The 22906-nt window shown below is 42.6% G+C and overlaps 1 protein-coding gene across 2 annotated transcripts in view; it reads right to left on the bottom strand.

Annotated features, from left to right (window-relative positions):
• HTR2C (5-hydroxytryptamine receptor 2C) overlaps nucleotides 1–22906 on the bottom strand; it is a 181759-nt gene that overhangs the window by 75896 nt on the left and 82957 nt on the right. For both annotated transcript variants that reach the window (XM_064463017.1, XM_064463016.1), the window contains exon 3: nucleotides 14250–14662. The gene's annotated coding sequence lies outside the window, so the exon portion shown is untranslated. The remainder of the gene's footprint in view (nucleotides 1–14249; nucleotides 14663–22906) is intronic.

A 22906-nucleotide genomic window follows, 5' to 3' on the forward strand; every position in this document is an offset into this window, starting at 1 on the left:
TTCACAGATGCATGGTTAGTCTTGGGGCAATTCTGATGCATGGAGGAGCAAGATGAAGAAAGTATTTCATGTATTTTTAGGATTAGAAATGAGGAACAGAAGCCACATCAGCCGCCAGTTCTTCACAGACCACCTGCTGTCCACAAACAAGCTGAAGAAAATCCTGCATATGGAAGTAGTGTTAGCACCATCTAACAACAGCTCATATCAAATAGCTACATAACTACAGTGTGTGTTGCACTAGATACATCGAACTAAGAAAAATTACTGCTCAGTTTTGAGGTTTCTTCTCTGCAGTGGGTGGGATAAGCTCCTTCAGTTTTTGCAGTGCTGCAGTTCATTTGCCCCATCCCACTCCCACCAGTTCTACCCCACAATCCCATAAACCCCAGAGAACCAGCAATTAGATAAATGTATTATTTCTTACTCGATACAAGTTACTGATTCCTCTAAGTTTATTCAATATGTTTATGGTCCTCATAGGAGTTTTGATGACCCTCACTTTCACTTCAGTATTATAACAACAGAGAAATCTTTAGCATTGTTTTATGTTTCATTGTGGGAAAAAATTGAGTACGGTCAGTTAAGGCGATCTTAAATCTTGACTAAATTACCTTTGTCCTCTCTAATTATTACTTTACCAACAGATACACTTCCAGCATCCTCTTCCCATTCATGTTTCCACACAATTGCATTCTAAAACCAGATGCTAATGAATCAGAATTTATCTAATTTCCAATTTCACTAATTATTTATCAGATCAGCTAAATCAGTTTCATTTAGAATTATATGCTTAGTTACATAAGATGGATTTTTCTCTCTATTAAAAACGTTAAGCTGCCTAAAAGTAACTAATATACTAAATTTTAATCTCTGTTCAAGGTCCAAATATATTATTAATAAGTGATCTTAAATTGGCAAGAACATGCTTAATTCTAGACATATCCTTTTAATTCAAAATTAATTAAACAAGAATGGAAAAAGCAAATTGTGTTATTGAGTATAACAGACCCTGCAAAATCACACTAAAGCATTTCAACATTCCAGAGGCAACACTGAAACTCGCCTGGTTTTGTGTCTTCAAAAATGCTATGAAATATGACCATACTAATCTTGTCATCAAATGAGACAAAAGTTAAGCTGCTGAAAGATGCACAGACCTTCAGCTGCCAGACGGTAGCTCCAGAGATGGGAATGTTGCAGGTATCAAAGAACAGCGTTGGCCTCGGAGCCCGGCAGGTGGGACACTGCACCGCGTGGTCACACCAGCCCTGGGCAAGGGCCAGCTCTGTTGCTTACTGCACACACTTCCTTAATTAGATCCTGAGAACCTTAAAACATTGGTTTTTAAAAAGTGTGTTTGTATTATTGAAAGAAAATTTTCTTCCCCTGTGACAAATAATATGGGATATCCACTCTTTACAGGTGTGCTCCCAGCCCTAAACCACAACTGAGCATTTCCCCAATTGACTCCTGCTGCCTTTATCACCTGCCCTTACATTTTTCCAATCTTCCACACATGGGAAGGCAGACTGAATAACCACCATAACATCTTCTGATGCCACATCTTTGAAGCAACCCTTACAGGTTTCCTAAATCTGAAGCAGCTCTGCAGAGAACAAGCGGGTACAGTGTGCAACTGGGGAGTGAAGCTCCTCGGCTCGAGAGGGAGCAGCTCACGCTGTTAGCTCAGGAGTCTCCAGCCTTGGTCCCCTGCTGCGCACCACTCATACATGAGCACAATTTATTCCCGAGGCACAATCACACCACTTGCTCTTTGCAGTTTAGCTCTTGACTGTTCAATCCATATTCCTCTGCTTCAGTTCACCAAGCAAAGCCAAGTATTCCGGGTCTTTCAGTTGCCCTAAATCCCGTCACTATTAATGACAGAATATACTGCTGGTTTTTGGGTTTAGTGGACCATTTTTCTAGCCTGAGGATTTTGGGGCATTTCAGCAAAGTGGAAAAGATTGGAGCAATGACATTATTTTTGTCCCGTTTCCAGGCAGAGTGGCAGAGAGCCAGTTCTCAGAATTCTTCTGAGAAGCCAATTGATTCATTCTTGTCTCAAGTCCCAGCATCCTTGTAAGAAGCTGTCAGAGGGCGGCCAAAGTAGTACAATTGCTTCACCTACTGCCAAACACTGAGATAAAAAGCCATTCCGTTTCAATCATAAACAAAACCAGGGAACTGTCACAGAGCAAACAGCCTTCCCTGAAATTCAGATTGCACCCAGAAATTCACCAATCAGCTAGTCATTGCTGTATATCAACATGACTAATCAGCTCACCTCCGCATCTTAATGAAGCTCTGGTGCTTTTCCACCAGTCTTAGGACCTCTAGGTTGGTTTGACCCAAAGCAACACTGGTGAACTGCACAGTGGGGTGGAGGCTCATGTGGAAGAAGGCTCCCCACTAGACCCTCAGCAGGTCTTGCTTTAAGTCGGGCTTGAAGGTGTCCTGTGGCTAATACTGCCAGCTTTCCACTCACATACCTGGCCAATGGCAGGAGCCGTGCAAGCTGCCAAAATGGGAGGGGAAGAAAGACCAAAATGGAGAACATCACAGCCTGGGTTTCTTTTGGCTTTGCAGTCTTAGAAATGAGCCTGTGTCAGATACAGAAAGAAATGGGACTATAATTTAGACATGTTCTTTCTTTAGGTGAACTAATTCACCTGACCATATTTCAAAGCATTCTTAAGACCCCAGTATATTGATATATGTTCACAGCAAAAATTTTACAGAACAACTGACAGCTAATTTAGCAGAACTCCTTCATTACAAGTGCTTACACAGCAACGCAATTATCCACGGACTCTCAGACAGCCTTTCAGCCACACAATGTCTGTACAACACTGGTAAACACACTAATATTCAATTTACAAGTAGATAAATCAAGACCTGCTATCTTAGAAATAAAATCTGAGAGAAGCAGCAGAGCAAACAACGTAGCCCAGCTGGGTTCATCCCTGGTTTCTCACTACAGAAAGCCTGGGCTGCACACACTCGACATTTTCAAGCTTTTTGCTCAGCCATGAGAGCAAAGCACACCCTTCTATATAAACTGGAACTGTTTGATAACCGCTCTGCTTGCCAGACTAGAGGCGGTAACAGAAAGGCAGAAAATAGAGGGCGATGATAAAATTAAGATAGTCGAGAATGTATTTCACAGAACTGTCGTGCTTCAGTGATGCTCTATCAGATACCTGAGGGAAAGCATGACTTTGGGCATGTTTTGGACAGGCTGTTCATCATGCCTGAAATTCATCACTCGGAAGTGATCTGTATCAGTTCACCAGCCCAGCTTTTTTCTTCCCCCCACCCCACCCCCCAGCTGGGATATTCACTGTCTAATTAGTAAGTTGAATTAGTTCACTAATGGGCACGGTGAAGGCAAGAACTAATGCAAGAGAAGTGCTGGGAACATACAGCCCTGAGTGAAGGCAGGGTGGAGAAACCGGAGCAGGAGCACTCCTTTCAAGAGCAGTTAGATGCTCAGCAGTTAGTTGAGCAGAGGAGCTCAACTCACCTTACGCAACTTCAGTGTAGCTTGAGTATCATTCCTGTCCTATGCAGCCAACATGGAAAGATATTCTCTACAGCTGCCTGGCACAGCCTAAGTTAGATGCCTGAATTTCAGCAGCATGAATGTCTGAAAACCATGTGATGGCTCATGGACCATTTCTATTGAGAATTTAAAGCAACTGTAATGTCTGAGACAGTTTCTTCACTGCTCATAAACGAATTCAAATTAAAAACAACAACCAAGAGACACAAGCCTAAGCATCTCTGCCTGAGGCAGAATAATTGATATATTAACTAAAGGATAAGGCGGAACACATCGTACCTCAGGAAACACATTTGCTCCAAAACACATTAAGACTGTCAACAATTTGGCTTGGATGTTTACAGCATGGTACACAGAAAAAAATCATTATTGTTCCACAGTATGCAATAAAACTGGGCTTTAACACTGACGGTAATGCTATAGAGAGAAAAGGTACATGGCCAGCACCTAAAGTTAAAAAGTTCCTGGGTTGGAATTGCAAGAGATTAAATTTTATAGTTTATGTGATGTGAAAAAGTCAGATTAGATCACAATCTTTCTTCTGGCATGAGAAAGTACTGTTTGATCCTGCTCCTTATAATCTATTCCCACTGTTCTTCATTTCTCACAAAAATGCAATCCATTTTCTATGCAGGAGAATAACATTTGCTGCTCAATGGCATAGAATATTACTACATTAGAGGTAAGAGGTGCATTCAAAAGACATCTATACAGGCAAAAGTGACACCATCCAGAGTTAAACCAGCCAGAAGTTATATGGCACATGAACTATTAAGCTCATCACAGCGGTATACTACTGACTGCCTGCACTGGTTGTGGCTGGGATAGAGTTAATTTTCTTCATAGTAGCTAGTATGGGGTTATGTTTTGGGTTTGTGCTGAAAACAGGGTTGATAATGTGGAGATGCTTGAATTGTTGCTAAGCAGTGCTAACACTAGTCAAGGACTTTTTCAGCTCCCCGTGCTCTGCCGGTGCACAAAGAGCTGGGAGGGGGCACAGCCAGGACAGCTGACCCTAACTGACCCAAAGGATGTCCCACACCATACAGCGTCATGGTCAGTGTATAAAGCTGGGGGAAGAAGAAGAAAAGGGGGACTTTCAGAGTGATGGCATTTGTTTTTCCAAGTAGAAAAACCAAAACAGCTCCATACTAGCTACTATGAAGAAAATTAACTCTATCCTAGTCAAAACCAGCACGCTGCCCAAAGAATACATTTTGTTTTCTCTAGGAAATTCAGTAAATAACTGTTCCCCTCAAAGGTTTTATATTTTCCCATGACAAGGTTGGAGTAGCCAATACCAGTGACATGGTGGTAAACTAGAGAAACCCTCCAGTAACCTATAGAAATCCTCCAATACTTCTTCAAAAAATGCATGGTTAAAACTGTTGGACTCATTGCCATAGAATGTCATGAATACTACATTTTAGATGAGTTCAAAAAGTAATTAAACGAAATAATGAGAGAAAAAAATCAGTTCAGGGGTATTAAACAGGATAATATCAGATCTGGCTTAGGAAGTTCCTAAGCAGAAATTGCTGGAGCCTGGGAGATTACAGGGGGGAGGACTGTGTGCTTGCCCTGGGTCTAGCACTCCTCCCTAGGCAGTTTTTACTGGTCACTGTTGGAAACAGGACTCTGGGCTGGAGGGACCTCTGGACTGACCCGGTAAAGACACCCTAATGACAAGAGCTCACAAGAGACGGGTAACTCACTATTATGCTGCTTTAATATGCAAACAGCCAGATTTGGTTCTCATATCCAGTTTAAAGAAGTCAAGGGAAAATGCATGTCTGCAACCTAGGGGTAGAGTTCACCACAGCTGAGAACAGAAGCACACTTTGGACGTTTAAATGACATCTTTTTGCTAATGCATCCAGCTTATTATGGTAAAAATTTCACCAACAGAAATCAGTACATGCAGCAGATGACAGGGTTTTTGGGGCAGGTGGGGTAGGGGTTTTTTGTTGTTTTAAAGAAACCAAACAAACTCAATGAAGCCAAAACAAATCAGAGCTCTCAACTACAAAAATAATTTCCCTCCCTCCCCCAGGCCAAACAGTTTGGTCTCCAGATAAGAGTAAAAAGTCCAAATTCTCAGTCTGAATGATGCTCAGAGATCACAAGATGAAGATCACGCTATATTGGAAATCTGTTGTGACAAGTGCCCTGGGAAACCACTCAGTCTGTTCTCCACATGGTTTGACTCCCTCACCAAGAGCTGGAAGCAGAACAATCCATATTGCTGGGTGTGATGTTTTTCACTGCTCTACAGTTCAACACCTTGGAAGCTTATCTTCCCCATTGCTTACTGCTTTAGTGACCTTGGAAAACGTAGACAGAGACAGTGGAAGCAGAATACTAAAAGGGTTATTGCTTTTATTACCCTACTATTGGGAAGCTGATTAAAAGCACACATCTTTTCACAGACTACCCTGGGCATTATTAGCACTCCGAGCTCTCTTCTTAAAAAAAAGGTCACCGGACAGGATATTAAACATAGCCTTAAGTATTGAGCACTCTTCGCTTCCAGCACAGTTGCCCTTCTCATGGCAAATGTCATAGGGAAATGTCTGTCTCTAGTCCAGCAGTCATTTTTACTTCTTACTAAAACAAAGCAATAACAACATGTATTTTCATAATCATCGAATCATAGAATGTCCTGAGTTGGAATGGACCCACAAGGATCATCAAGCCCAGCTCCTGTCCCTGCACAGCACAGCCCCAAATTCACACCATGTCTCTGAGGGCCTTGTCCAAGTGCTGCTTGAATATCGCCAGGCCTGGCACGTGATGCCTCCCTGGGGAGCCTGTTCCAGGGCTCCACCACCCTCTGGGGGAAGAACCTTTTCCTAATATCCAACCTAACCCTCCCCTGGCACATCTCCCTGCCATTTCCTCCCTCCTGTTGTTGGTCACCAGAGAGAAGAGATCAGCGCCTGCCCCTCCTCCACCTCCCCTTGTGAGGAAGCTGCAGACCATGATGAGGGCTGCCCTCAGCCTCCTCTGCTCCAGGCTGAACAAACCAAGTCACTTCAGCTGCTCCTCCTACATTTTCCCCTCTAAACCCTTCCCCAACTTTGCATCCCTCCTCTGGACACTCTCCAGTAGCTTTATACCCTTAATGTCCTGTGGTGCCCAAACCTGCACCCAGCACTCGAGGTGAGGCTGTCCCAGCACGGAGCAGAGCGGGACAATCCCCTCCCTCGCCCGGCTGCGATGCAGGGCTCGATGCCCCCCAGGGCACAGTTGGCCCTCTCGGCTGCCAGGGCACACTGTTGGCTCGTGTTCAACTTGCCCTTGACCAGAACCCCCGGGTCCCTCCCTGCAGAGCTGCTCTCCAGCCTCTCGTTCCCCAGCCTGTCTGTACATCCAGGCCTGCTGAGCCCCAGGGGCAAGATCCGGCACTTGCCCTTGTTCAACTTCATACGGTTGGTGATTGCCCAGCTCTCTGATTTGTCTAGATCTCTCTGCGGGGCCTCTCTGCCCTTCAGAGTGTCAACAGCTCCTCCCAGTTTTGTGTTGTCAGAAAACTTAGTTTTCCTTCCAGTCCTGCACCCAAGTAATTCATGAAGGCATTACAGAGCACTGGCCCCAAGATGGATCCCTGCGGAAACCTGCTAGTGACTGGCCACCAGCCCGATGTAACCCCATTTACTGTGACCCTTTGAGCCCGACCCATCAGCCAACAAGAAAACGTTACTGGCTTGCAAAAGAATGGTGATGGGCGATGGATAGTTGCCTCAGCAGCTGCAACTTCAACTGCGGGATTTCAGCTAGATGCCTTGTGACTGTCCCTATGAGCCACTCCACCAGGCCACAGTGAAGACATGCATGAGCCGGTTCAGTCTCCTCACCACTCTCCCACTGAGTTGCAATATAAAGTCAAAATAACTGTGTGAGAACCACCAGAGACATCACTTCCTATTATCACAATGCCAAACTAAGGACATTTTACAAGGTCTGAAGATAGGACCTTTAGTATTTTCCCATGATAACAGCAAGCTGCTTTCTAATGTCATGCCTTATGTAGCTACCAGCTGCTTTGGCATAAGGTAGGATCTCTTTAATATCTCCTCCTACCATGTGGAAATGGCAAGGCATGAACCGTGATGACACTCAAGGTAAAACAGATTCTCCCAAATGCAGAGGGAGATCAGACAGGGAGAATATGCCCCCAGATACCCTAGCCTGTACAAATTTCCAGTTACAAAATCAGTGTATTTAAGAATAGGTTGCAGCAGTCATCTCCCTAAGCACCTAACAGTCTTATTGCGTGGTTGCACATCTCCTTTAACATAGTAGTTTTTATTTCATACCTGGTTTGGGTAGCAACACGTATGCTGGAACACCAGGGCAATATGGTGTTTAATTGAGGATAACAGCAGATTGCCGAATGGACACAAACAACTCACAGCAGCTGAAGCTATTTTCTCTGATGCCATCTACCTCTACTCTTAATAGATTACTGCTTTTATGGAAGAATCACCCATAAGGTTATAGAGCACCATGAGTCAGCATCGTCACTCAGAATAAAACCAGGTGAGGGTCAGCTGTTTTCCTGCTGTCATTGGCCCGAAGAAGTGAAGGAGTCCTGCTTGCTGACAGTCGTTACACATTGGAGATATACCATCTTTCTGCAGTCATTTGAGGGCATCAGGAAAAGCTAAGACTAAACCAGGAAAAGCCTCCAGAAAGGCCTGCTAAGAAGTGAGCTGACAGAGACATCCCTCAAAATACGGTGTACATACCCTCGCCTTAGCTTAAAGCACATCCTTATGCAACCTCTACTAGATGACTGTAGGTCATAATCACATATTGCAGCTAAAATTACCAATTAACCCACCCAGGAAGTGTTAAAACAAGCAGAGGAAAGTACATGTTAGGAATAATAGTTACAGCCCTGTTCATATAGGATACACTAGGGTTGCTAAGCTTAAGAAAATAGGTAGATGTCCCCTCCTGCTCATTACAGTGAGTTATGAAGCAAATTGCAGCATTTTAAATCCTTCTTATCCAAAAGCCAGATAAATTAGAATTTCTTTTCTTTTCATTTCATTTCTTTTCTTTTCTGCTCTTCTCTCTTCTCCTCTTTCTCTTCTCATTCTCTTTCTCTCTTTCTTCCTTTCTTTCTTCCCTCCTTTTATAGCTTGCCTCAAAAGAGCTACAAAAATATGCAAACATAGCCATCAGAGAAAGTAGGTCTCATTGACCCTCATTCAATAAAAAGAAAGAAGCCAATTAGGATGTAACTGGGCACTCCTAGAAAGGAAGACACTAAGAAGAAAATAAAGAGAGAAAAAACATGACTGTCTAAGGATGACTGGTCTCCCCAGCAGAGGCTGGGGCAAACCTTCTGCTCTTGTGAATGCAATGCATTTCATGTCCTTGCTTTCAAACTGAGGAAGCATGCTATGATCTGACCTTGGAAATTAAAAACTAAAACTATTTTGTGCCAGCTTGAAGCTTCCTGTTTTCCTTGTTAATAAGATCAAGAAATTTCCTTGCAAGAGAAAGCTCTATAATTCTGTAAACTTATGGAAGTTTGTGAAAGCCAGGATAATGGTTTATCTCCTGAATTACTGCTGAAGCTTTGGGGCAGTCTAGCAGCTAAATTAGTACTTAAACTGTACATACAAGTCAGGATTCAGAAGGAACTGTTACCTCTTTTGAGACATGCAAAGCAAGCTTGCTACCAAGATCTTCAGGTTAAACACAATAGTCTTGAGTTTGGTCCCACTTACCCTAAGAACAATGGAACTGCAGCAATACAAAAACTGAGAGAGCAAGCCCAGGTAATAAAGGCTCATATCAAATGAAAAGCTGACCTTCACTTTACTGCATCTGATTTTTTTCCAAAGGAAAAATTTGCAACGCCTTTCAAAAGAAAATGTAACATGTAATCTAATCCACATGCTCTCCCAAATCAAAGGTCAATAACATTAATTGTACTTTTTCACAGTGCCCCAAAAACCCTGAATATACTGGATCTATTGAAGTGTCTAATGCCAGCTAGAATCAAGAACAGCAGCAGCAGCCAAATTTGTATGAAAATGTCTCTCCTGGAAGTCACCAGATATTGGCTTCCTGCAATATTATCAAAATACCTATAAGGTAGAAGAAGCTTTAAATTCAATGCAGCAGTAAAGAGTTTCAATGACATTTATTTCCAGGGAAAAAAAAACCTGAACAAGCAAACCTCTGCTCAGCATAAAAAGCAAGTCTTTGTAATGGAGCAGAAAAACTCATCCTCTTCTTTCTTTTCAAAGAAATAAAACTCTGTAAATGCTGAGAACATTAGTAATCTGAACCCTCTTGTTGCTCTGATTGATTTGGCCTCCCTATTGGTAGGGAGCTGGAAAAAAGGAAGGGCACAAAACAAAACTGAAACTCAGTAGCCCACTTCCAGAAACTACTGCTGGTAACAGAAAAAGCACTGGTAAATGTATAGCTCGTCAGCTTTCACAGTGGACAAGCAACAGCTATTCCGCAGTCCATAAACTCTTAAAAAGACAAGAGGGAGAAACTACCCATCCACACATGGACACAAATCAAGGGAGAGTAATGAGGTCTGACTGCGTCTTTCAGGCATCATTTATTGAGGCGGGTACAAGTCAGAAGGACGTGATTTCTCCGGTAATGGGCTTATCGTACCTAGGGCCTGCTCTTTGGAAAGCAGAGCACTGCCCAGATACCCTGCAGACCCGAACCTAGACATTTCGTGATTTGAAGGCAGGGCCTGTGCTTCCTTGTTCTGCTCCACCCTAATAACACGGCTGGTTCTACATACTTGGTGATAAAAAAGAAACTGGCAAACCTGTGGGTGTTATACGGAGGAAAAGGAAAAGGCATAAACATTTCCAACTTGATTCTGTTCCCTATAAACACTGGTTTCCTACTACCATTGCTTGGCAGAACACAGGAAACTTCATATAATGAAGCAACTAATGATGGCTCAACAATATGTGTAGCCTGAGAATAGGATGGGAACAGAGAAGGAACCTCAGATCAATCTCACAAGCTTCAGAAATGGGTTGTATAGACAAAGAAGAAATAAATATTATGTTTTGCTGAGTTTTTCCTTGCACTAATCCATACTGTTGCCTGGAAAAGAAAACTCTAAGTGCCCATTGTTTGCCCTTGGGTATAATAAACAACTCACATACCAGCTAAAAGTTTTCAGCATCACTCCACCGAAGCAAGAGGACTGGACTCATTGTTCGCAGGTTTTTGTTCCGGCTCCATATACTTCCAAAACTGTGATGCTGCAAGAAGTTTCTGCACCCAACTTTCATACAGCTATTCCTTCAGCTGCAATTGCTTTAGAAAAGTCCAAGCCTATATATATATTTTTTACCTTTTTTTTCTCTTTTAGGATAGAACTAAGGAGCACTAACTAGAAGTGATCAGAAGACACTACAGCTTGCACATATTAGCCAGGTCTATCTATGGCCTTGGAACTTCATTTTAACTCTTGGGTGTTTGAAAGGTGAGCCTCAGACTGTTGCTGCATGGTTCAGTCTGTACAGAAAGTAATCACAGAACAAAGAATAAATTGCAGAGAGATATGGATGGAGTTTTAACATTTACAAAAGAAAAGCTGGCCTAAATTTTTTTAGCCACCATGTTCTAAGAAAATTTGCTGCAAATAATTAGAGTGATGCCTCTGCCCTGCATAGTTCAGACTAGGTGCACAACCTGCTTAGACTTGGCTTCAGGGAACATCAAGAGTAGGACATGGGCTGTTTTATGATAAGCATGTTTTGAATTCAAGGAAATTGACTTTTTTCCCCCCCAAATAATGATCCTACATCTGTATTTGAATCCATAAATGGTTTCTGAAAGAATAAGATGTTGATTAAGTCATCAAACAAAACGGTCTCTGGCACTGGTAGCAGCAAGGCAGCAGCTGTTTCTAAGAGCAATTGTACGTCCAGTGAAAAATCTGGCAAGCTTCAAGTTAACATTTAGCTACCTGACCAGGCTATCTTTTTCAGTAGCAAGAAATGTGAAGTCAGCATTAATTTTTCTATCAAAAGTACAGAGAAGGAAAGGAATTTCTGCCTTTCAATCCATTATTTAATACACTCGATGCAACCCTTATGTTCACAATCTGTAACTACACTGAGAAACATAAGTGATCCAAAACCTCCAAGGACCTTAATCATTACAGAACATGCAGGAAGAACTTGCTGACAACAGCAGCAGTAATTTAAATATGCTGGCACTTTCAGAGACCAATATCTCTGTATAAAATCCAGCTGGAGGTGGCTTCCCTTCCTCTTGGTCTTGGAAGACTGATGTCAGGACATCCTAACCTACATCCACTGGGTGATTAACAACAGGGCAGTTGGTAAATGCTGCAGATGATCGCACGGAGCACACTAGTAGGTTAAGGGGGCTTTTCCTACCAGGGTTTTAGTCTGTAATATTTCAGAACACTTTTCTGGATTTTAAGGGACAAGGGTAGTACGTTAAAAACCAAGAGGCTTAAAGACAAGACTATGAAAAGGACATAAACCATCTTTGCTGTATTGTTTTAGATTAAGTCTCCAGGAGCTTTTATGAAGATAGTGAAAATCTTCTAGATAAACCTTTAGGGCTCATCAATTGAAAATTATTTTCCTTCTGCTCCCTCATCACTAATACTGCTCAAAAAAACGCTGAAAACAATTGCCAGCAGTGTAATCCAGCCTGTGAAAGGCATCAGAAAGGCTTCTATGCCTACAGGTAACAGCATAGCTCCTCAAGGCACATCACTTCTGCTCCTTTTTGTGTTTTTCTGTGTTTTTAATTTAAATAGACAATAACCTTCATCGTATGAAACCAAGGTGGTAAAATATTAGATTTGTTACATGTGCTAGGCCTGGACTGCTTCACTGTCCACTACAGCAAAAAGTGGTGCCTCGAGATTCCCCACAGTTTGAAACTGGAGAAGGCATGTTACTTGCCTCCCTGCTCCGAGCTTCAAGGGAAGCTTTGCCCCACGTCATTTTTCCACACAGCAGCCCACAGCAACCAAGTCAGGCAAGTAAAGCCCTGCAGAAGTTTGTCCTAAAGAACATGTAACTGTTGCTGGACAGCAGCAAACATCGCACCAGCACAGCTACAGGAACTCGATCCCTACCCTAATACTTATCCTTTCAAAATACTACAAACAGCAAATAATCAAACGAAAAGCAAAGCTAAAACCACGCAGGTAAAACCTTGGGATTAACACTGCAACTGTAGACCAGCCTACCTTCCACTTTGCTTTTAGGCAGTCTTTCACCCCAGATTTTATGTTTGCCAGTAAACTTTTCAAAACAGAAAAGTTCTTGTTTGTGCAATATCCAGCACCGTGGGACCTTGTTGTTTGGAAGGTTCAGAAACTGCGCTGTTAAATGTGTGGTCAAGAACACAAATAAGTATTTTCTCATTTGCAATAAGAATGAGGAAAAACTGTAAGATGAGTACCTGAAGTTTGAGATTAGATACAAATTCTAAGAGCCGCTATACTTATCTAACTAGCAGAATGCACAGAAACACTGATCCACTGATATGGATGAGAGAACGAGAACTTCTGCGTTTGGGTGCGGTTACCTGGAATCAGCACATCTGGAGGGCAGGGTAGGAGACCAGTGCCATGCCAGAGGCACTGGTGTGTTCCCAGAGACACCCGCAACCCGGTGTCCGCTGCTGATCGCAGGGGCTGGCAGGCAGGGGGTGCAGGCAAACAAACACTTATCTGGCCCTTTCTTCCCCTTCATACAAGCGAGCAGAGACCTGGGTCCTTCCCTGCTCCAGAGGGAGGACATACAGAGCTGTGAAGGCAACGCTTGCTGCCCCACCAGCAACGGGCAGCACATACCCATTGCAGCAGCAATGTCTTTCTCACTTCCCAATGGTTTTAGCTGCATTGGTCTGCAGGGAAATGCTCAGAAAAATGTCTCTGCTCAATGTCCAGCTCTGCAGCGTCAATCTCAAATTACGAAGCATTTCTAATGCAGGATCATGGAAGAAGACTCAAAACCAGCTCAGTCCTGTAGTTGCAGGGAAGAAGAAATGCTGGCAGTAATGGAAAGGCATCATCAGTATTATTGTGATAAAATGTGCATAATTACTACAGTGGCAATTTTTCCAAATGGTTTGGCTTAGAGACAGGTCTCTTGCACTGATTACTAAATTATTTTCTTCACAAAGGTCTAAGTGGTTCTGTTTTCCAGATGAATAGCCTGAAGCCACTTGGTTCAGAGCTTTAGTCCCCTGAGATTCACCTTGGACAGTAAAGAAATGAGGCAGATGAATACTAAACTATTCTGTGTATGAACCCAGCAGTGCTTTGGCTGATGAGAACACTTTAGGTAAAGTACCTTCCAATTTAAAATAAAGACAGAGATGAACTGGGGCTAGTTAAAAGCTACAAGAAGTCAGAAGCAGTATTTGCTAACAAAGCATTTTAAACCAAGTAAAACTTCCTAAAGAGAATCTTGGGTTCACCTCATCTCACCTCACCTGGGAAAGCTGCCTTGCCAGGCGAAATAAGGGCAGTGGGTTGGCATCGGCACTTTCCCAATCCAGCCAACACAGCCAAACTTCTGGACTGCACTTACCCCTTCGTCTGCCTCTAAGAAGCAGCATTTTCTTTTTAATCCAATCATACAGGAATACATTTGCCCAGCATATACTGACCAACACTTACTTTCTTCTTGAAAGAGAGCACCTGTGCTCAGGGAGGGAAGCTCTTTGCGGCTGCCTGCACATCTGGTGTGTGGTGACACAGCACTGCAGGGACTGACGCAGGGAGAGGCTGTCAGGGAGCAGGGCGAGTATCTCACTCTTGAATGGTACCACCCAGACGCAGGTTTCCACCAGCCTTCGCTAACACAGAAAGTTCCCAGGCAGCACAGCGGGAAACAGCAAAGCTTGGCCCCTCTGGTAGCTGCTCCGAAGAGGACTTGAGGCCAGTGTATGGTGATGAGCTAGGCAAGTTTTCTGTGATTCAGGGTCTTGCTAGCATGCCTTCAATTGGCTCTTTTCGAAGCACTCTGCACTTGTGGATGGCACCGAGCTGAACTGTTCACCGGGGAGGAGACACAGATATGCCAGGGAGACCTTTGGGGGAAGAGAAAGAGAGGGAGAGAGAGGGAGGAATGAAGAACAATATTCATCCTTGAAATTTGAATCTGTCTGTGGCTTCCACACAGTACATTTCAAACATTCCTATTAGATAAAATCCTATTAATTGGACGACTTGGTCAGCTGTGGCTTACTCAGAATTTGTTGTGGTTTTAGTATTTTATCATCAAACACAATTCTGGGTAATTCAAACCTCACAACGCCAAGCAAAAATTGCCCACAATTAACAGCTTCAAATATGAGCAGCTTTTGTCACACAAACACCAGCAAGAGTTCACTGCACTCTCCACTCCAGTTCACTTGCTTATCTAGCCTGTTTTACAACTGAATTTCTTCTCTGGGTTCAACTGATGAAACCTCAGGCTTGTTTGAATTGCTCCTCTGCAAACGCAACAAACCAGCTCCAGCCAAGAAGATTTAATCTATCACCAAAGTTTTTCAGCAATCAGGCCCCTAAGCACTAACTTTGGTAATTAAAGCAGTGTATCTGACAAATTAGCAGAAGGGAACATAATGGGATATTTCTGTGCAACAGGGAGAATTTCTACCTTCTGCAGTCACCGGTGGACTATCAAAGCCAGTACAGCACGACATATGATGTTGCAGCATCCTGGGGCTAGAAAAGTAAGTAATCTGAGTCACCCACAAACAAAAACAAATTCAAAAGGTCATAAAAAGCTACTAAACCTCACCAAATTAGTCAAATACATTAATTAATTAAAACTTCTACGAAACGGCAGAGTTGGATTTTGCTGTAGCAGTACCACATGGCTTTGATAACTGCCCTTCAGTAATCCAACCAAAACTTGGTATGTTTCCATCTATCTCTGTTTATTCTCCCTGGGTTTGTTTGCAGCATCATCAGACACCAGTCTGAAACATCAGAAAGAAATAAAAAACAGGATGGAGGGATTCAAGAAAAATAAATTCTAGTATCTAGCTTTCATCCTGTTCTTTTCACTCACGAATCTCAAACTCATTTATCCAAGAAAGTAAATAGCATCCTTTTGCAAGCGTGAATTGTAACCATGAGGCACTACATGTATCATGGAACACAGCATGGCTGGCAAGGGATCCAGCATGGGAGCCCACGCCAGGGGAGAGCATGATAGTTTGAGGAACCGAACAGCCCTGGCTCCAAAACATCACTGCTGCACAGCCTAAGAAAATAAAGGACAAAACTCAACAGTGCACCCTATACACTCACACGGACCCCAGATTATTGAAGCAGCACCAGCCAAGGCTCATTCTGCTAGAGGCTGCACAGGCATCCAAGAAAGATGGAAATCTCTGCCCAAGAGTTTCCTGTGGACATCTAATACAATGCAGAAATGCTAAACGAGTGGGAAGGAGAAGCAGCAGCAGTACAAGGAAGGCTGTTAGCAGATGCATGCTGGTTGCAGCACACAGTGTCTATGCCACCAAATCAGCCCCAAAGCAGGACTGGTACAGAAACAAAAGCACAGTGGAGGCACTGACATCTGTAAGCATGGAAAACAGAGGACAGTTACTGAACGTAACTGATCTCGCTAAACCACAGACCTATTGTCATATCGATACCCCAAGAACCAACTCATCTGTACTCTTGGAAGAGTGGAGAAAGCCAAGCGTGAGGCACAGGAGACTTGCACAATGTGTTCTTGTACAAGAGGATCCTGTGGCGGAACAGCCATTGCATGTTCTTGGCTCTGTATCACTGTCTGTTTCTAAGTACCACAAAACCTCTGTCTTGAAAAAGTCCTTTTTCCAACAAAAGTGACTCTGAACTGTCAACTCGCCTTTACTAGGCCACCCTACAAATACGACGTAGTTTATACTGCATACAGATCACAAATCCCAGTGAAGGCTTTGCTGTGTTACTTCTTTGAGGTCGAAGGCACTCACCTTGGTGGACATTTCAGTATGTGATAGCTACCAAGATCAGCCTGTGAACAGAGACGAGACTGCAGCTGCTGCTTTGAGGCTAAGACAAGGGACAAGCCCCCAGCCTTAAGCATCAACATTGCACAATGCCTCTTCTTGTATCTTTTATAAAATGACCTTTCAGGAATGCAATTTCCAAAGTGACTATTCTTGCTGGTGACACACAGCTAAGGGAAGCAGAGAATTTACAGTGATTAGTCAGAGTTATGGACCAACAAGGCAGATGATGCAGTGAAGCAAGGAGCGAGATGTCATGAGGCCAAGGAAAAATTAAACACATGCTATATTCCAGCCGAAACAGCAGCGTACAAATAAATGGGAAATACAGTCTAAAACAATTCACACTATGTTTAGTGGCATTATAAAGGAAAACCAGCAAGGTCTTGCAGCTCTTACAGACTTCATAATACAGAACAAAAACCAATGGAAGACCATAAGGCAAGTTAAGAGGTACTGTTGAAACACCTGTATGAAAGGCACAAGGAGCCTTTCAATCTCAGGAGCTCTTGTTGCCACTTTTCAAAATGTGACACTGCCAAACAGCTTTCCAGAAGGTTCAAACCCAATCCTGAATTATTTCATAGTTATCAGGTTATTTGAGCTACATTAACATTTTTGCAAAATGAGACTTACAGTTACATTAAATCATCCTAAAGCCTGTAGGACCTGATCACCTTTAGGTATGCAACAGATAAATGCAACAGGGAAGGTGTCTCCCAAAATGAAAAGGTGTAGCAGGGAATTAAACTGGCTTTGAGGAAAAGAGGAGTGGGAAGCCAAGAGTTTGAACGTGTCCCTGAAAAAGCCTTGGCGGTCTGTTACTCATGGCTGAACCATATTGGAGAAAATACTGTGTCAGAGGATATACTGGATTACCAAAACAATATCGCTGGGGGAATATTGTGATAGATTTTAATGCAAAGAAATTCTTTACAGATAAGAACATAATCCTTAAGATTGTAAAAATGTTCTTTATACAGGCTTATACTTCTAATCTGAAAACATTTACATACATGCTTAACTTTATATGTATTAATTAATTAAAATCTACTGGGATAATCTTATGCTTCAATTTAACATGTTAAGCATTATAAAAATCAAGTCTATTAGCATGTTGATATGTTTTAATCTCTCTTTAGTTCACTATGTATTTTTTGCAGTTTTATTCAGGATAACAGGAAGAACTGAAACTCCCAGAAAGTGAAGAGTCAATGCAAGATTTTAAAATACTCTCAGAAGTAACAAAATTTTTCTAAACTATCCCTTTTACTTGAGAGCACTCATTTTTAAAGGCCCTCTGTACATACATTATCATCAAATATTTCATCAAACACAGCAACTTATTAGCTCTGTTCCTGACTAGTTTCTTAATTGGGCTCAGAAGTGAAATTATCATTCAGATGTTAGTAGTTTTGCCGTTTAACGCCTGATCTATTTTGAAAGCTTAAACAAATTCTATAAATATTTAAATTAAATATAATCAGCATTTGCTTAGTGATTTTAATTAAGAAGTAAGTTGCTGTTCCCCTGAAATGTGTAAATGTTTGAAGTCAGTGCAGTAGCAGGATAATGTCGGGCATTTAAGATTCTTTACCATTATTAATACATTGATTACATTGATGAATACATTCATGCAGGCTGAGTTTAGCGCTGTAGTTGAGCTGCTACACAGCTACTTGGAATAATCTTTTAAAGAAACTGAAAAACTACAAAAAAATTTGAAAACTTAATTTTAAGCTGCTGTGAGTGAGACACAGAACAGGGTTTTACTCAGTTTTTTTCCATTTTTATTTCTACTTGAAGCCCAGTTTCTCCAGACCTTCTTTCCACAGGCAAAAGACTGAGCTTATGACTTCATGTCCACTGGATTTCTTCTGGGTCTGATGAAGGAGCCTCAGATATTTATATGGCTTTTGAAAGAAAGGACACCTATGCTGACTTCACACTATTCTTTTAAAACAAGCATGTTACAATCCTGTTTAAGACAAATATGTATTCCTTGCATGAGGGTACAATATCTGAATCCTACCCATGGACTCCCCCTTGGTACTTAGTAAATCCAAGAAGGACCAAAGGGTCACCCATCCACCTCAGAGCATGTCCCCAGCACATCAAACCCACACTGAGGATGACCATTTCAGAGCATTCTCCTCAAGCTATGTGTGCATGACTGAGGCAGAAATGCACATGGTTCCTGAGCCGAGCTTCCCCGGAGGGCACTGCAAGCTACAGGCTGTGTGTAGGAAGCACAACCTGTTGAGATGTGCGACGACGCCGGCACGCAGCTGTCCACACTGCAAAAGCTGACCCTGCAGAGTGGCACAGTCAAACAGATGCACCCTGGGCAACTCCAGTTCTCCTGCCACAGGAGAACCGGATGCCATGTTTGATCTCAGCAGGGTCTGTGCAGGTGCCAGAGCAGGGGCACAGGCTGCCCAGGGAGGCTGTGGGGTCCCTTCCCTGGAGACATTCACACCCCGACTGGACGCGGTCCTGTGCCCCTGCTCTGGGTGTCCCTGCTCAAGCAGGGGGGTTGGATGAGATGATCTCCAGAGGTCCCTTCCAACCCCTGCCATTCTGGGATTCTGTGGTATGAGAAAACGGGTATTACTGGATATGGCAAAAACACAGGCCTGCTTCCCCTGCATGAAGGAAAGGTCTTATATCTGGGATTTCCAACCCTACCATAACACAGCAGGGGGAAAGGCTGACCATCACAAACATGTCTGAGAAGGAAAAAAAATACATAAAAGATGCAAGACACAGGATAGCAACAAATTCGATGCCTCAAGTCCAGGACTGAGAACAAAACCGTTACAGACATTTAATTAGAAAACTAGCGATTAAAGTAGACTTCAGTTGTTCAATGATAGTCTGTCAGTGAACTAATGTAATTAACTGTTGGACAGAAATGGGGACAATAGAGTGGTTGCAGATCTTGGAAAGAAGTAACTAGAGAAGAATGAACTGCAAAGGTTACAAATCTCAGATTCAACTGCAAGTCTTTTTCTCTCTTAGCCAACGAACAATTAAAAATGTTTCAGAAATGTTTTAGAAAAAACAACACACCACAAAAACCCAACCCAACACCCCACAACAGATTAACCCCCACACACACATTCAGAAGAGGGCAGAAGATTAACTCTCATTTTGATCTTTTGATGAGAAAGTCCACAATTTCGGCACAGAACTGCATCTTCTCCAACGGACTCTAAGCAACTCAGAGTAGCACAGACCAAGAGATCATTTTCAACCTGCCATCTATTTGACTTCAATCTGTTACACTGATTCAACTGGTGACATCCGAAGTCCTAAGATATGAGCACATCACTGTTTCCTCATTAAAAAGTCAGCATGGGCAATTTTGGATATGTAGATTTTTATATCTTAGGAAGAAAATCGAATAGAGCAGAGCAAAGAGTGAATAATTAAGCTTTTTCACAGCCAGAAAAAGCAGGCAATAACGTTCTCCACCGCACTTGAATTTTCATCCCATGGCAGTTGGCCCTGGGCTGAAATTAAACCGGGTGCAAAGTGGCAGGTTCTCTGCCACCAAGGCAGGGTACAGAAAACACTTTAATGTTCTGCATGGCTTCAGCTTTGCCCTCCGCCATTTTCCTTTTTACTGCAGTCCTTTGCACAGAGGACGAGACAGATGCAAGCACCGCCTTTCGCTCTGTCCCTCACACTTCTTCTCCGACATTGTCTCCAGTTAGTATCCCTGTTATCCAGTATATCACTTGTAATAATTCTAGTGCAGTCGACCAGTTCCTCCACGAATGAGAGTAAGGTTAATGATGCTTCCTGTTACTATATGCTTTGCATAAGAAAGGGAATGGATTTCTTTAAATAAGAGGGGACAACATTCCTTTCCTGAAATGCGTTAGTGCAGAAGACATCCCTTCTTCACCAGTGAGGTTCAACTGGACTGCCCACATTTTACCAGGTCAGGAGTAGCTTTCTGCCCCTGACACACAAGTACAGAAAACATCAGAGGGAACACTATGCAAAGCAGAAGTTTGACCTAGGAGCCACTGACTGCAGCCAGAACATTTTCATTGGAGTAACTGATGTTAACTCTATTCTATAATCCTAGTTACCTGTTAATTTTCCCCCAAATAAAAAGACTGATTCTGATTGCCTGGTAACAGTTACCACTGGTTGTGTCATTACAGTAACTTCCTTTTTTTTTAATGCTAATAGTACACCATGGTTAGCAATCATGCTTTTTCCTAATTTTTACATTTCTTATTTATTAGGTGACTAATTTTACCTGCAATTTGTGTCAAACTGCTTTTGGATCAAAGCTGGAATTCAATTAACAATACAGAAAAAAAAGTATTTCAATAGGTGCAGTGGCTACAAAAGAAAACATCAAACCTGATTTGCATTTAAATGAGAGTCATCATATGAAGAAAATTATCTCCATAATTAGTGACTTGAGCCAATTGTTGCTGATCATAATACGATCAAAGGTCTAGAAGAGATGATAGCTACTCTTCTGAACTGAAACGGTTTACAATTAAGCATAATTTCATGTGTTTAGCCAGAGAATTCCCTGGGTGGTAGCTTTCTTTACATGTTATTATGGAATGTCTAATGCTTAAATATTGGTTTTATGTAAATATAAGATATTATGATGGGTTTAAAACTTAATACAGAAATCATGAGATGTCATTTTAATTCTGAAAGGGATTATTTCAAATGTTTTGATTTCAAATAGAAATACCATGTTTAAGTTAAAAAGAAAAAAAATAAATTAAAACAAAGAAACAAACAAACAAAAACCAAATACAAAAAGAACCCACAACATTTCATGGCCCCTGGAGGTGGAACTGATCTGAAGAATCCTATCAACAAGAAGGAGCACAGGACAGATCCAAAACCTTAATCCTCAATGGCATCAAAGACAGGGCAGCAAATGTAGTGCAGTGCCCCACACAACCAATTCACAGGAGCAAAGGGGTCTTATCTAAAATAGGAGACGGTGCCTGGGCTGAGCAGGATGTCAGGCACATCTCAGCTCACCATCAGGCTCAAACACCCCCTCCCTCCTTCAGTCTCTGTTTCTCACTGCATCCCACTGACCTGCTTGCCAAAGTGGGACAACTCTCCACATGCTGCTTGCCCTGGCAATTTTGCCATGTCAGTTTTGCTCAGCATCACAAACATGACCCAAAGCGGTCTCAGGAGGGTCCAGATGCTCAGCAAGGCTCATCCCCACATACCAGGATCTCTAGCTGGCAGTGAAGCCTGTAGGCCGGCAGATGCAGGGCAGCCCAGGAGAATGGCTCCTCACAGCCCCCTCCAGCGAAGCACTCTCTCTGCTCAGGTCTGAGCACGCAAACCATCCCGCAAACCCACCAGTGGGCTCGCCCACGTGCCCCGCTGAACCCAAGCCCTCTGACAAAGACACTCTGTGAGTTCACAGTTCCCCAGTGCTATGGCCATGGTGCAGGCAGCTGCAGTCCTGCAAGGTCTGGCTTAAGCTTTGAGCTTTAGTTCAAACAGGAATTAATTCAGGGAAGCCCTTAAAGATCCCTCTTGGCTTTAGGATCTCTTAAAGCAAGTGAAAATCACTAGCGTTTTGTCTTGGCACCAGGCTTTATACTTACTTTGTGTTACCATGAACGACTGCCAAAAAGGAAGAGAGAAGAACTCAGGTCCATTAGCCATACATTATTTTTTCATGATCTTCCCAGAAGTCATTGCCCACACTGTTCTGATACATCTTTGCAGTCCTCATCCAAGTTGCTGAAAGCCCTCGTTGCAGCCCTGGGATATCTACAGTTTTTAATCCTGGGTGACAGCAGTACAGACAGCAAAAAGAGAGTCAAACCTCCAAACAGTATCACTGGGAAGGACAAATTCCATGTCAGCTTGCTCTTTTCTTCACAGAACGACATGCACTGTCCAAGCTGCAGACATTATAAAAGGTACCGATCCTGAATGTATGCAAAATTAAGGAAGTGGCATTTCTATCAGCAGGAAACATTTGGGTCAAATTTAAGACAACTGTTTAGGAATTATCAAGCGTACTTACCCCAAGAGTTCATAGACACAAGTCTAATTTTGTCACCATCTAACAGTTACCAAGCCATTTCTACTAAAATGGGTGCACTTATTTCTGTCCCTTCAGGTGGGACTCACCAAAATAATTGGCCAAGTGCTCACAGAGGGGTGAAGAAACATACCCCAGGACCTCCGTTACAGGCACTGCCTTTGCAAAATGCTTATTTAATGTTTAAAGACTATAAGGCTACACATTGCACTGTTAGCTTTAAGACCTAGCCTACC

Source organism: Phalacrocorax carbo, chromosome 11, assembly GCF_963921805.1.
Source record: "Phalacrocorax carbo chromosome 11, bPhaCar2.1, whole genome shotgun sequence".
Lineage (NCBI taxonomy): Eukaryota > Metazoa > Chordata > Aves > Suliformes > Phalacrocoracidae > Phalacrocorax > Phalacrocorax carbo.